Raw genomic sequence first — 15,729 nt, 5'->3', positions numbered from 1 at the left:
ACAGTAAGTAGTAAAAAAGAAAAAAATCAGTTGACCCTAATTTTATTTTACCTCATTATAACTTTACACAATAACTGATTAACTCAAAGACTGCAATCTCTGTTTTTATAGAACTCCTTATTTCTATTCTGATAGATCCCAATATATTCTACAGCATGAAATTGTACTGCTGTAGGTTTTTTACTATTATCCCCCCCATAGGGTAAAGTCCTAAATCTTTTATTCAGGACCTTCCTTGCTTTGTAGCTTAGGTACTTCCCCATTGCCTCCCAATACAGCCACCTGCCCTCTACAATTCCTGCCTTAGGCAAACAGAAGGTTCACGTTTTTCCAAACGGAACATTATGCCTTTGTCTATTGGCAATTTTTGACTAGAATTTCCTTCTTTCTTTTCTACTTGTCCTTCAAGACTTATATAAGGTGTAATATCTTCCATAGTGCTTTCTCCCTTATTCTCCTATAATTATGTATATGATATCACATCTCATCACATCAAATTACTTTGTCTGTTTCCTTGACTAAACTGTAGGTCACTGGAAGAGCAGGGACTATGTGGTCCCAGTCTTCAGCATGATGCCTGTCATACAATAAAATACAATGACTAAAGGCATCCATGTCAACAAATATTATGTTCTAGGCTCATGAGTACTTTAAGCAGCACTCTGGTTGCATGTGACAGAAAACCAATTCAAATAAATTATTTGCATATTTATTTACTTATTTATTGGAAGGCTATTGGGCAAAACTCACATTACACTGCAAAGGTGAAGTTGGCCCTAGAGCTGGGAATGCTAAGGATGTGAATATGCTCATTTCTTGGCCTGTTGGCCTTATCATCTCATACCACCTTCTCACTTTCAGCAGGAAAAAAATGGACAGAGACCAGTCCTGAGCCTCACAACAGATAACTTTGCTGCCACGGAGACATTAATCATCCTCCCTACTTCGGGTTCAAAAGTCCTGGAGAAGAGCTCTGATGAGCTTGTTCTGAGTCAAGTGGCCATCCCGAGGAGTCATCTGCAGCCAGGGGAACACCCTGATCTGCCTGAGTCAGGTGCCTATCCTGGGTGAATCCAAAGACACGAGAAGTGGGGACAGTCTCAATCCTTGCCACCCAAAGTGAGGTCCTCCAGATCATGTGGAGATTGATAGAAATTCAGAATCTTGGGCCCCTGGACCTACTGAACAGGAATCTGCATTTAGCTCCCCAAGTGATTTATGTACACAATCAAATTTGAGGAGCACGGGACGCATTAAACTTCGGAGTTTGGGAGAATTAGACCTGGTTTTAGGTTGTAGCAGAAAGTATTTCAAGGAAATATTTGCAAGATCATCCTACGTGTTTAAAACATAAAATATAATGTTTTTAAAAAGTTTTAGAATTTTCTTTTTGAGCAAATGTTGCAGAGAAATATCATTCATTATTTTTCTCTGGAATAGTTTGTCACATATGCGAAGGAATAGACATTTCAACTTCCTTTACTGTCCCATCATTTTTTATAACAAGTTCCTTTACTTTTATTTCATAGCCCAAACACTAATTACTGGCTCCTGGAAATTCTCATTTTCTAAACCAGTGATCAGTTTCCTCCTTGTTCCCCACTCCCATTGTGTTTTCCCCAGATGATCTTTATTAAACTGTTGGACATTGGACATGGTAACTTCTAAGTCAGGGTCCTGTGGTGATATCAATTCACTTTCTGGGATTATTATTATTATTATTACATGATCTGCAATTTCATTGACTGTATTATTCTAGTGGTACAGTAATTTTAAGGAATATGGCTTGTCTATGTTGAAGCATTTTCCTTTCATTTTCTGAACACATGGCTGTACTATTTCTAAAGCCGCAACTATCCATTTGAATTGTAATGAAACTAGAGAAGCCAAAGGCCACCTCTATGTGGTCCGAAGATGTACTGGAGGCAGCTGAATTGTTTCTCCTTCAGGAAGAAAATTAGTTAATCTCAGAGGTGTGTGGTGTCCTATGTGGCCTTAGCATGACACATCGGCCCCTGAAGGCACTGCTGAAATGTTGTCCTTATGCTGCAGACCTGTATATTCTCCTTTTCCTCATTTATTGCTTTTTTTCTATCTCACAAATACCCATTTTTTGTTGCCATTTTGAATTTCTGACATTATCCTTCTGTGGTTCTCCCCTCTCCCCCAATCATGTTTGGCTTTTGTATTACTGAGATTGTTTCTTTTTCATATGTGAAAATGTTTGTACTGCTTATAAATAATATGTGCTTATTGTAAAAAATTAGAAGACATTACAACATTTAGAGAAGGAAATTTTAATTACCTATTAATATATATATATATATATATATATATATATATATATATATAATTTCTTGAATCATTAAGACCATACTGTATGTTTATTTATTTTGAAATAATTTTTACTTTTCAATTACAATTTACATGCAATGTTATATTAGTTTCAGGGTTTCAGGTGTCCAACCCAGTGATTAAATGTTTATATAACTTACAAAGTGTGCCCCCAATAAATCTAGTACCCATCTGATGCTATACATAGTTATTACAATATCATTGACTATATTCCCTATGCTGTATTTTACATCACCATGATTATTTTGTAACTATCAATTTGAACTTCTTTTTAAAAAAATCATTTTACTATTTATACCACAGTCACATTCAAATTGGCAAAATTGTTCCATGACAGAGAGCAGAGACCTGTCATGAAAGGAAAATTAAGTGAAGGCTTTCCTAAAGCTGGAGAAGTACCACAGAAACACAGGATGGCTGCAGCTCCCTCCGATAACAGTGCCAGGGGGTGTGAATGGGAGGAATGGAGGGAGCTCCTACAGTAGCTGGCCTACTCATATTGGCCTGAGACCACTACTGGTTACTAAGGGGAATTTCCTAATATGCTTGGTAAGCTGATCACTTTTAACCATTCTTAACTGGGGTAGGGAGACACTTCTGCAGAATAAATTCTACAAGTTCCTGGGCAGGTTCTCTAAATCTCATCTGTGATCAATGGTTGGTAAATTAGGATTCTGCAAAAGTAATCCCATTCAGCAGTTCTCAACCTGTGGGTCGCGATCATCGCAAAACACATATAGCATATCAGATATTTACATTACAATTCATAGCAGTAGCAAAATTACAGTTATGAAGTAGCAACAAAAATAATTTTATGGTTGGGGGTCACCACAACATGAGGAACTGTATTAAAGGGTCACGGCATTAGGAATGTTGAGAACCACTGGGTTAAATGGACATGCAGGGAAATTTTTACCACCAGTGAAATTAGGCCAAACAATAAATAGCCACATGAACCAAACCTACACACTGAACTAAAATGGTGTCATTAAATTTAGGACTTCGGAAAGAAGCAGAGCAGGAAAAATTATTCTAACAGAAGATCCGCATTCTTCTCTTCAGCCAGAAGATTGGCAGGCTCCATCACCTCTCCAGCTCCCCTCCCTTTCTTCAAGTCCCTCTCAGTTTTTTCCTTAAGAATCTTTTTTTTTCCTCCTGTATTTTCATTAACCTATAGAACTCTTCTCACTCTCTCTCATCCAGCTCTGTGATGATATAAGCAAGGGTATGTTCCATCCTGGGAATGATGACATGTTCAATGGCATTTACATGACTGTTGTTATCTTAACAGCTTCGTGTATTTTGAGTAACAAAGGAAGTCTGCAGCGAGGCGAATTCCAGCATAATTCTCTTTAATTTAGCCCGTTGTTCCCCTTCTCTGGCTAAACCAGACAGTTCATAACTGTCAGTTCCTTCATGATAATGTTCAAACACTGGCAAAGTAACACCTGCTACACTATCTTTCTTTGCTTGAATCTTCACTTGGGCTTTATTTACATTTTGAATAACTGGTGCTGAGTTCTCTGCTGTGAACAGGGCCTCAGGAAATGAAAAGGCAGCTTCTCTCATCACTTCACCCATCAACATTTTAGTCTCTATGATCTTCTTTGGGATCTGCAGAAATCGAAGAGTTAAAGCATCAGATTTTTTCTTCAGGTTTCAACCTGCCTGTGCTCCTTTTAATCGGGCCTTCATGATGGTCTGTGCCATTTGACAGGGAAAGATTTAAATTCGGTCTTTGCCCGACATTCTTACGATGATGACTGTTGGGCTCTGGTTCCCAGCCTGGCAGTTGTGGTTGCAACAGACCCAGCCACAGCGTCTTCCTCTACAGGAGTCAGCTGGTTGTGTCACTTGACCCTCATGTTTCTAGGCCACCAGAATTCACATTTTTCCTCAATTTGTACTTCTTAATCTCTTCACCCATCCTGCCAAGCCCCCTCCCATCTGACAACCATCAAAATGTTCTCTGTATCTATGTGGTCCACTTATTCATTTATTTAATTTTTTTAGTTTTCACATATAAGTGAAATCAAATGTTATTTGTCTTTCTCTGTCTGATTTATTTCACTTAGCATAGTACCTCTAAGTTCATCGATGTTGCAGATGATAAGATTTCATTTTTTTAATGGCTTCTATGTCTTAGTTATTCTATATAATAAAAGCCTAATATGCAAATTGTCCCCTTGACCAGGAGTTTGACCGGGGGTCAGGTCTGGCTGGCCAATTGCAGTAAGGGAGGCCCCAGTTGGCAGCCGGCGACTGCTAGGGACCTTACCGATGCACATATTTCATGCACTGGGCCTCTAGTTGTAAATAATGCTGCAATGCGCATATCAATGAATATGTCTTTTTGCTTTACTGTTTTGGGTATCTTTGGATAAATAAGTGGAATTGCTGGGTCCCTTTTTACCTCTTGTTATAGCCTTTGTCTAAAAGTCTATTTTGTATGATATAAGTATAGCTACCCCAGGATTTTCTTTTTATTTCCATTTTCATGAAACATTTTTTTCATTACTTTCAGTCTGTTTGTCTTTTGATCTGAAATGAGTCTCCAATAGATAGCATGTTGTGAGGGTCTTATGTTATTATCCATTCAAGCCCCCACGTCTTTTGCATTTTTAAAAATTAAATCTTTATTGTTCAGATTATTACAGTTGTTCCTCTTTTTTCCCCCATAACTCCCCACCACCCAGTTCTCACCCCACCCTCTGCCCTCACTCCCCACCCACTGTCCTCATCCATAGGTGCACGATTTTTGTCCAGTCTCTTCCCGCATCCCCCTCACCCCTTTACCCCCAAGAATAGTCAGTCCACTCCCTTTCTATGCCTCTGATTCTATTATAATCACCAGTTCATTCTGTTCATCAGATTATTCACTTGATTTTCAGAATCACTTGTTGATAGATGTGTATTTGTTGTTCATAATTTGTATCTTTACCTTTTTCTTCTTCTTCCTCTTCTTAAAGGATACCTTTCAGCATTTCATATAATACTGGTTTGGTGGTGATGAACTCCTTTAGCTTTTTCTTATCTGTGAAGCTCTTTATCTGACCTTCAATTCTGAATGATAGCTTTGCTGGATAAAGTAATCTTGGTTGTAGGTTCTTGGCATTCATCACTTTGAATATTTCTTGCCACTCCCTTCTGGCCTGCAAAGTTTCTGTTGAGAAATCAGCTGACAGTTGTATGGGTACTCCCTTGTAGGTAACTGACTTTCTTTCTCTCTTTCTCTATTCTTTATTTCAGTCAGTGTATGCTTAATTTCTAGTTGGTCCTTTATCACAACCTCGAGGATCTCATTAGATTTCTTGTAGGTCGCATCAAGTGTATCGGCAGTTTCTAGAAAATTCTTGAAAAACCTTATAACCGTGGTTTTGAACTCTATATCTAGTAGTTTGCTTTCCTCCATTTCTGTCATTTGTGTCCTTTTTCTTTGTCTCCACTTTTTTTATGCTTCCCTGTGTTGATAAAGCGGTTTTCTGTGCTAAGTGTCCTCTAGGGCCCAGTGGTTCAGCCTCCCCAATTACCTGAGGAGGACACTCTTGGTGAACCCCCTTGTGGGCTTTGTGCACAGTCTTGTTGTAGTTAAGCCTTGATTGTTGTAGGTATCACTGGGAGGAATTGACCTCCAGGCCAATTGGCTGTGAGAATAAGCTGTGTCTGCAGTGGGAGAATTTCTGTGCTGGAGACACCCGTCCAGGGAAAGACTTGCTTCAATGGGGCTTTGGTACTCACTGAGTCTGCCCCCTGAGTGTGTCCTTTATGGTTCCATGGAGCTTCAAACTGGATGGTCCCACTCTGACCTCTGGGTACACTGGCTCCTGGATCTCTAGGGAGGTGCTAATCTAGCCTCTGCCTTAGGCTATCCAGCAAAAGCCTCCCTGCAGGGCTTGGGTGGGGCGGGTCTCACAGGATCAACAGGTCAGGGCTAGCAGTTATGGCTGCTCTCAGAGGCTCCGCTTCTTAGTGTCTCCGCAATTGCTGCAAGTCCCTCCATGAGAAAGCTGCCCTCAAGTTCCGACTGATGCCAGACAGTCCCGCTTCTCCCATATGAGTCTGGGTCCCCAGAGACTCACCCGGAACTGGAGTTCAGAGCCTGAGACTCCCTCCTGTTAAAAATGACAACCACTCCCTCAGCCACCAGCCAGCTCTGCGTGCGCTTCTGTACCTTAATATTTTACTTCCGCACTGTGCCTCCTCTGAGTCTCGGTATGCTTTTCTCTTTCCTTCTAGTTGTAGAATTTACACTCAGCCAGCCTTCCTGTGGTTCTGGATGATGTCCGTTCTGTCTTTTAGTTGTATTTTTGAAGTGGTTTTTTGAGGCAGCAAACTCGGGTGTTTACCTATGCCGCCATCTCGGTTTCTCCATCTTTTGCATTTAAAGTAATCATTGATAGATATGTTTCTACTTGAGGCCCGGTGCACAAAAATTTGTACACTCGGGGGGGAGGGGAGTCCCTGAGCCCGGCCTGTGCCCTCTCGCAGTCTGGGACCCCTCGGGAGATAACGACCTGCTGGCTTAGGTCTGCTCCTGGGTGGCAGAGGGCAGGCCCAATCCCTAGGTGCAGCCCCTGGTCAGGCTCAGAGCAGGGCTGATTGGGGAGTTGGGGCACCGCCCCCTGTCATGGACAGAGCAGGGCGGATGGGGTGGTTGCAATGCCACCCTCAGTCATGCTCAGGGTAGGGCCGATTGGGGGGTTGGGGCACCGACACCTGTCACACTCAAGGCAGGGTCAATGGGGAGGTTGCGGCGCCACCCCCTGTCACACACAGACCAGGGCCCATCAGGGGGGTTGGGGCTCCGTACCCTGTCATGTACAGAGCAGGGCCCATCAGGGGGTTGGGGAGCTCCCCCCTGTCATGCACAGAGCAGGGCCCATCAGGAGGTTGAGGAGCTCCCCCCTTTCACGCACAGAGTAGGGCCAATAGGGGAGTTGCGGCACTGTCCCCTGTCACACACAGAGCAGGGCGGATCAGCGGGTTGGGGCACCGCCCCCTATCACCCACAGAGCAGGGCCAATCAGGGGGTTGGGGCGCCGCCACTGTCACACTCAGGGCAGGGCTGATGGGGAGGTTATGGCTCTAGCCCATCACACACAGAGCAGGGCCCGTGGGGGAGGGGGGTTGGGGTGCCGCACCCTGTCACACACAGGGCGATCAGGGGGTTTGGGCGCTGCCTCCGTCACGCTGATCCCAGTGCCGGGAGGCCTCGCAGCTCTTCTGATCCCAGTGCTGGGAGGCATATTACCCTTTTCCTATATAGCATAGAGGCCTGGTGCATGGTTGGGGGCCGGCTGGTTTGACTGAAGGGTGTCCCGGTTGAGGGTGGGGGTCCCCACTGCGGTGCCTGGCCAGCCTGGGTGACGGGATGATGGCTGTTTGCAGCTGGTCACACACCCTTCAGGGTGGGGGTCCCCACTGGGGTGCCTGGCCAGTCTGGGTGAGGGGCTGAGGGCTGTTTCAGGCTAGGGGTGACTGAAGCTCCCAACTGCTCCTTTTTTCGTTTTTTTTTTTTTTTTTTTTTGTTTTTTTTTGTTTTTTTTTGTTTTTTTTTTTTTTATACTGGGCCAGCTTTAGCTTGAGGCTTGGCTCCAGCTCTTAGGCCTCCGCTGCTGAAAGTAGGTTTCTGGCCTTTGCATACAATGTTGCGATTCTGCTGGCTGAAGTCCAGAGGTATTTTTTACATAGTTTCTTAAACTGCAGGCTCAGAGGCCTGTTGCCGCAGGCGGGGAACGTTGGTTTCCTCCGTCACTGAGGCAAGCAAGCCTCATGTTAGTTTCAAGCTGCCTGGCTGCCGGCCGCCATCTTGGCTGTCAGTTAATTTGCATATCTCTCTGATTAGCCAATGGGAAGGGTAGCAGTCGTACGCCAATTACCATGTTTCTCTTTTATTAGTGTAGATTGCCATTTTATTATTCATGTTTTTGATCTTTCCCCCCCTTGTTGTTGTTGCTGTTGTTGTTGTTGTTCTTCCTCCTCCTCCTCCTCCTCCTCCTCCTCCTCCTCCTTCTTCTTCTTCTTCTTCTTCTTCTTCCTCATCTCCTCCTCCTCCTCCTCCTCCTCCTCCTCCTCCTCCTCCTCCTCCTCCTCCTCCTCCTCCTTTTCCTTCTCTTTCTTCAAGAAGACACTTTAACATTTCTTGTAATACTGGTTTGGTGGTGATAGACTGCTTTAGCTTTTTCTTGTCTGGAAGCTCTTTATCTGTCCTTCCATTCTAAATGATAATTTTTCTGAGCAAAGTAATCTTAGTTGTAGGTTCTTGCTTTTCATCACTTTGAATATTTTGTGCCAATCGCTTCTGGCCTGAAATGCTTCTCTTGAGAAATCAGTCTTATGGGAGCTCCCTTGTAGATAACTAACTGCTATTCTCTTGCTGCTTTTAAGATTCTATCTTTGTCCTTGACCTTTTGCATTTTAATTATGATGTGCCTTGGTGTGGGCCTCTTTGGGTTCATCTTGTTTGAGAGTTTTTGTACTTCCTGGATTTATATGTCTATTTTCTTCATGATGTTAGGGAATTTTTCTGTCATTGTTTTTCAAATAGGTTTTCAATTTCTTTCTCTCTTTCTTCTCCTTTTAGTACCCTCATGATGCAAATGTTGGTATGCTTGAAGTTATCCTAGAGACTCCTTAAACTGTCCTCATATTTTTGGATTTTTTTTTGCTGTTCTGATGCGGTATTTTCTGCCTCCTTATCCTCCAAATTGCTGATTTGATCCTCTGCTTCATCTACCTACTGTTGATTCCCTGTAATATATTCTCCATTTCAGTAACTGTATTCTTCATTTGTGACTGGTTCTTTTTTATATTTTCTATCCCTGTCCTTGTTTCCTCTTTCCTTGTTGAAGTTCTCACTGAGTGCATCTACTCTTCCCCTAAGTTTATTGAACATCTATATAACCACTGTTATTGGCCCCTGCTTCTGGTAGATTGCTTGTCACCATTTTATTTAGTTCTTTTTCTGGAGGCTTGTTCTGTTCTATTCCTTTTTTTTTCCATTAGGGACATGTTTATTCGTCTCCTCATTTTGCCTATCTCTCTGTCTTTGTGTCTAAGTATTAAGTAGAGACGCTACATCTCCCAATCTTGGTAGAGTAGTCTTATGTAATAAGTACCCTATAGGGCCCAGTGGCACATTCCTGGTCACCCAAGCTGGGCACTCCAGCTATGTCCCCTTGTGGGCTGTGTGCATCCTCCTGTTTTAGTTGAGCCTTGATTGCTGTTGGCATGTCAATTTGAGGGAATTACCCGCCTCCCCCCCCCACCCCCAACTGATAGATTGGGAGAACTGGCTATGACTTCAGGGGAGGAACTGCTCGACCCTATAGAGCAGGACTGCTTCAGTGAGGTTCTGGTACTTAATAAGTCTGCCCCTTGAGTGTGTCATTTGTGGAGGTGGTTGGGTGGTCTTCTGCTGTGGTCTGTAGCTGACCACTGGTTCTGGGGCCTCCTGGGAGGTACAGACCAAGACCATCTGCCACCTCTGCTCAGCTCAGGGCCACCCAGCATGAGCTACAGAGGGATCTGCATTTGGCTGCTACTTGTGCTGGGCTTAGAGGTGCCTAGGTGAGGCCAAACTGCGAACCAGGGCAGGCTGCCACTAGTGTTGGGGATGGGGTCACATAGCAAGAGGAATGGGGCATATTGAGGCCAGATACTGCTTGTTTGGGGTTTGCGAATCTTTGAGAGATTTTAGGAAAGTCCACAGCATGAGCCAAGACTGGCCACTTGTATGGAGAAGCCACTGGAAAAGGATCTGTTGTGCCCATAACTTAGGTAAGATGGGTCTCAGGGAATCACCAAGGTGAGGGAACATTGTTAGCCTTTCATCTCTGTGTGGGGAGGGCTCATCAAGGAACAATGGCCTCTGCCAGAACTTTTCTGTCTGGGAAAAGGCTTCACCTCCAACTCTTACCCCAAAGCCAGACAATTCAGTTCCTTCCCATGTGTCCCTGGTGGCTTTTGAGCTGCTGCCCAAAGCTGGAGTTCAGAGTTACTGAGTTTATATTCACGTATGTGGGACCCTTTAAGAAGAATGCCTGAGAGTCCAGCAGCCCTCCATCTCACTCAGACATAATCCCTGCTGGTCTTTATAGCCAGAAGTTATGGGGACTTCTCTCTCTCTCTCTCTTTCTCTCTCTCTTTTTTTTTTTTCAAGCCTCACCAAGGATATGTCTTTATTGATTTGAGAGAGAGAGGAAGGGGGTGGGGAGAGAGAAATATTGATGTGTGAGAGAAACATCAATTGGTTGCCTCCAATACATGCCCTGACCAGGGATTGACCTGCAATCCTTTTGCTGTATGGGATGATGCTCAACCAACTGAGCTACCCGGCCAGGTATTAGGATTTGTCAGGGGGGGACCTCTGTAGCCAAAATAACCCTCCCATCTTTTAACTACCGCCCATGGGTGTGGGACCAGACTGTTCCTTGTCTCCACCCCTCCTACCAGTCTCGATGTGGCTGCTTCCTTATAGCCTCAGTTATAGTACTGCTGTTCTAGATTTCAGGCAATTCTTGAATAATGGTTGTTCTGTACTTAGTTATCATTTTGATGGGGTTATGGGAGATTGCGAGTACTGATTGCGAGTACTATGCTGTTTATTTTTGCATACATTTAAAAACTGGGTACATATAAGCATTCTATTGAAAGACATTTTGGAATGAGGATGAAGATAATGAAGGTGATGAGATAAATAATATTGACTTAGTGATTCATATGTTCCAGGCCCTGTTTTAGCCATTCTGCATATATTTTTAAAATTAATCTCCATATCAATCCTGTGATGCCTTTATCCTCTATTACAGATAAGAAAGTAGTAGGACAGCCAGGTAGGTAATTTGCCCAATGTCCATAACTAGTAATTGGATATTTTTAAAGCATTTTCTTATGATATTGAATATTTCATAAATCTCATTTTAAATGCCTGAGTAGAGTTTTATTGCATGTATACATCATAATTGTTAGATATTGAGATTATTTCCAGTTTGGGTACCTTTCAGATAATGCTGTTCTGAACATCTTTGTTGACAATTTTAGTTATTTCCTCATGATAGATATCTGGACATAAACTGATGTGCCAAGGGTTGAAGATATTTATGGCTCTTCACATTGCCAATTGCTTTCTAGGAAGACAGTTTCCACGTATAATCCATGAGATAGTATATGAGGATATATTTATCCTATTACACTTTATAAGTATTAACATTTAATGATATCTTTATTAGTTAGAAAAGTAAAAATATGTCCTATATATTTTTTAAATTTAGTAACATGAATTTTATTGTTGTTGTTGTTACCAATCAGTGGGACTGCTCACAGCACACAGAGAATTAGGGATGGACGACACCCCCATTCTCCGATGAGAAAATGTAATGAATAAATCAGTTCTAGAGCCTAGTATCTTGTGTTTATTCTTCTTGGTAACCTTGGTCACTGCTTGTTATTCATAAGCACTGATTCACTACCAAGTATGCATATTTGATACATGAGTTTCTACATAGATGCAACCCTATCTAGTAGTAAAAGAGAGGAACAAAACAACCTAACTAGACAACTAGGTTACACTACATTAAGTTTGATACACACATTATCCAGCCTTAAAACAAGAAAAAAAGCAAGCAAGATAGGCAATGAACTGTGTACATTGTTAGCAAATTTGATTGGCACTCAATTCAAAAGTTAATAGCAATGTTGAGAAGAGTCCCTTGTAACAGTTCTGTTAGTCAGCAGGGTTTTCCCCTAATTTTCTGGTTCCTGGCTGTACAGTAAGTGTAGATAAGGAAGGTATGCAGGAAATTGAATTAAATATACAATGTTTCCTGTATATGGAATGTTGGCTACATGGTAAAACTTGGGCCTATAATGGCAGTATTTGGAAATTCTTTTCTGAAAACTAACATGCAAGAAAAAACTGGTTAATGTGAGGTTGTACTTATGTCAGTTAAACTAAAATGCTGTTAAAGTTCCCTGTATTATTACTCTAGAAATATTTACTGATCATTTTGTTGGGTCTGTTGGTTTAGTTTCAACTGCCTTCAAGTAGATATCGCTAATATAGGGATAGATTTATGTTTAGAGAGAGATGGTTCAAAGTAGCAGAACTGCCTGTGTTAAAAATGCTGACTTTTCATTGATTAGCTGTGTGACTTTACTCAATTTGTTAGACTACTCTTTGCCTCAGCTTACTTATCTGTAAAATGTAGATAATACTATTATCAAACTCATGAAGTTTCTGTGAGGAAAAAATGAGATAATTAGCAGAAGCTCTTAGTACTTGGCACACAGTAAGTGCTAAATAAATATTACCTATTCTTATTACTACTACTAAATAATAAGTATTCTTGATATTGTTATTCTATGTATTCCAACTATTACTACTAAAGAAAGTTGCTTGCCTCCTCCCTCTTCATCAGGCTAAGGCTTTATACATAGTGTTAGCATAATTGCAACTATGTTTCTGGAGTCAGTCTGCCAGTTAGTCAACCTGGAAGTACTTCTTGGTCATGGCGAAAAGAACACCTGAACATCTGAGGCTCGTACAGTGTTGGCCCAGTTCATGCAGCTGGGCTTCTGTTTCAAGAGGGAGAATAGTTTCTCATGATGGAGGTTGGTCTCAAGATTTTGAATAACTTCATTGTAAATACTACTTATTTCAGATTGCAGGCAGATTACTTCACTCTGAGGTCTAGTTGCCCATCTCTACAGCCTTTTAGGGTGACATGACTTCCCTTTAGAGGGCTGTGGTTTGGTGCCTTGCTGGCTATGCCTCTCCCAGGCCTGGCTTCATGGATGAGAGACCTATGTTAGAGACGACGCTGCACTCAGAAAGATCCTGTGTTTGGTTTACTGCTCTGCTGTAGTTGTCTTGAAATTCTTAATGATTTTGTCTTTGGGCTGATGTTTGTAAGTGAAGTCTGATGGGATAATGCATCATGTATTTATTTATTTATTTATTTATTTATTTATTTATTTATTTATTTATTTATTTATTTAATTGTTTAAAGCATTACATATGTCTCCTTTTCCTCCTGAGTAGAGGAGATGCATGCAATAGGTGTGTCTTCCATTTCTTGCCACTCCATTTGCATATAATAACATTCATGATGTCTCATGACTACAGAATTTGGTTAGATACCCAATGTAGTGGAGTTCAGTGAGACTCGAACTGAGTACAAAGTGAACCTGCTGCATTTGTGGCTGAGTAAGCAGTTCCCTGTCAGCCTAGAGAGGCTGTGATTCCAGTTTGATCAAGAACTTTGAATGCAGAAAGAAGGCAGTGACATTCTGAGAAACACAAATGCCCCAGAAATTGTATCGAATCCTTTATTACTTATGCTATTTCCCTTTGTATCCAACTAGTTACGTTGAAGATGATGACCGAGAAGAAAAGAGAAAAGGAGGACAACCCATAGTATATTTTTCCTTCAGCCCTTCCTTCCTTATCAGGGAGCCTAAGGTAAGTAGCATATAGCAATACATGAAATAAAAACACTTGAGTCAGTTTTGTGCAGTGTTTTTACTGCTTTAGCAAGAATGAAATACACATGCAAGAATGAGCTATAAAAATATATAAATTGTGTATTCCATATACAAGTTAAATGTCTTATACTCACATTTAGAACTGGCATTGCACAATATAAAGATGAATGGCAAAAAGTCATATGAATACTTTAAAATAGCAATTTTTCTTTATTGAGAACAACTTTAAAGAACAAATAGAAAACACCATGACAAGCTTAGAAAAACTATAGAAGAAAGGAAAAAGTCTTTATATTTTAGTAGCTTTGATCACAGCATTTTCAATGCTGTTGAACAAGGTTGTCCTGCATTTTCATTTTGCATTGGTCCCTCAAATTAATGAGTTGGCCCCATGCTCTTTCTATGGGGTGAGTAGTCCGTAGTCCAAGGGTTGTGCCCACCCAGTGAGTGACCTCTCATCCCTTTGAGAACACACAGCAAATACCTGACATCTGATATTCCCTGATAAGTCATGATCCTTTCATGACCTGCATAGACTAGAACTGACTTGGATGCCAGGGTCAGTCCTGCCTAGAGCTGATTGCTCAATGGTGCATAAATGCCCAGACAGCAGAGAGGATAAAGGGCAACTGTTGATGTAGTATGTGGGCTGATGGGGCCACACCCGTGTAGGTGAGGTACCTGAGGGTGAGTGAGGGTGAGGAGTGGAGTTGGGCAGGATAGGAAGAAGACAGTGCTCCATGGCTCATCCGTCCCTCAGCCACCATGTTCCAACAGGATATGGGAGGGGTCCAAGAGTTTTAAATTGGAACCTGGCCTTCCAAGTCATTATGAGGGTATATTTGTCAAAATAGGAGATTACACATTTTAACAGCTCGTTAACCTGATTTGTAATATTTGCAAACTTGGACCTATGGTATGTGGGTCTCTATTTGTACTTTGCCCCACAGGCTCCTTATTCTCATGGAAGGTCTCCTTATTCTCATGGAGTGTGTAGAGCACTTAGTGCCTAGCACTTAGTAAAAACCCAGTAAATGTTGGCCACTATCAGTATCAGATAATATCACAAATAACAATGATAATAATGTAACACCATACTGGGGTAGCAATACTTATATTTGACAAAATAGACCTCAAAGTGAAGGCCGTAAGAAGAGATAAGGAAGGCCACTTCATAATTCTAAAGAGATCAATACAACAAGAGGATATGACTCTGGTAAATACATATGCACCCAATACAGGAGCACCCAAATACATAAAAAAAAAAACCTCTGGAAGTTATCAATGAAGAGATCATCAGCAATACGATCATAGTAGGGGACTTTAATACCCCATTGACACACCTGGATAAATCTTCTAGACAAAAAAAAATCAACAAAGGAACAGCAATCCTAAAGGACTCACTAGATCAGATGGAACTAATTGACGTCTTCAGAACATTTCACCCCAAAGATACGAAATACACATTCTCTCCTTTGGCCAAGGTCCTGAAACACTGCTCACCTCTCTCCCCTCTACAGCTCTTCCTCACTTCCAGTCAGTGGGGTTATCGTGATAGTGGCAGTATTGTGTTCTGCTTTACAGACCCCAGTTACTAAGGCCTTGCTCTGGATGGGTTGCCTGGATCTTTAAAGTACTGCCCTGGGTCCCACAGCCACGCCCTGTGAGTAGGATTAGCTGGGTCCTGGGCCTGCCTGAATCACGCATGAGCCCAGCATGCCCTCTGCAGTTTGAATTGTGCTGTCCTTTCTGCAGCTAATCACCTGCATTTTGTTTTTCTCCTAATGCATTTGGAATTATTTTTGAAATTTAGGAAAGATTTATCTCTGTGACAGTTAAGATAGGCTTAAGAAGAACCATTTATCATGTTTCACATTTTAATTGGGTGCC

The 15,729-nt window shown here is 41.9% G+C and overlaps 1 long non-coding RNA gene and 1 pseudogene across 1 annotated transcript in view; one reads left to right on the top strand and one right to left on the bottom strand.

Moving 5' to 3' along the window:
* Positions 1 to 871: 871 nt before the first annotated feature.
* The window catches only part of LOC118676538, a 79,520-nt gene continuing 64,662 nt past the window's right edge, over positions 872 to 15,729 (top strand). Inside the window, exons 1-2 of the long non-coding RNA XR_004974147.1 lie at positions 872 to 1,054; positions 13,720 to 13,816. This is a non-coding gene — a long non-coding RNA (uncharacterized LOC118676538). The remainder of the gene's footprint in view (positions 1,055 to 13,719; positions 13,817 to 15,729) is intronic.
* LOC118676536 lies at positions 3,383 to 4,104 on the bottom strand (annotated as a pseudogene).

The sequence above is a fragment of the Myotis myotis genome, unplaced genomic scaffold (assembly GCF_014108235.1).
Source record: "Myotis myotis isolate mMyoMyo1 unplaced genomic scaffold, mMyoMyo1.p scaffold_m19_p_2, whole genome shotgun sequence".
NCBI classification, from domain to species: Eukaryota; Metazoa; Chordata; class Mammalia; order Chiroptera; family Vespertilionidae; genus Myotis; species Myotis myotis.
This window is presented reverse-complemented; position numbering and strand designations above follow the sequence as displayed.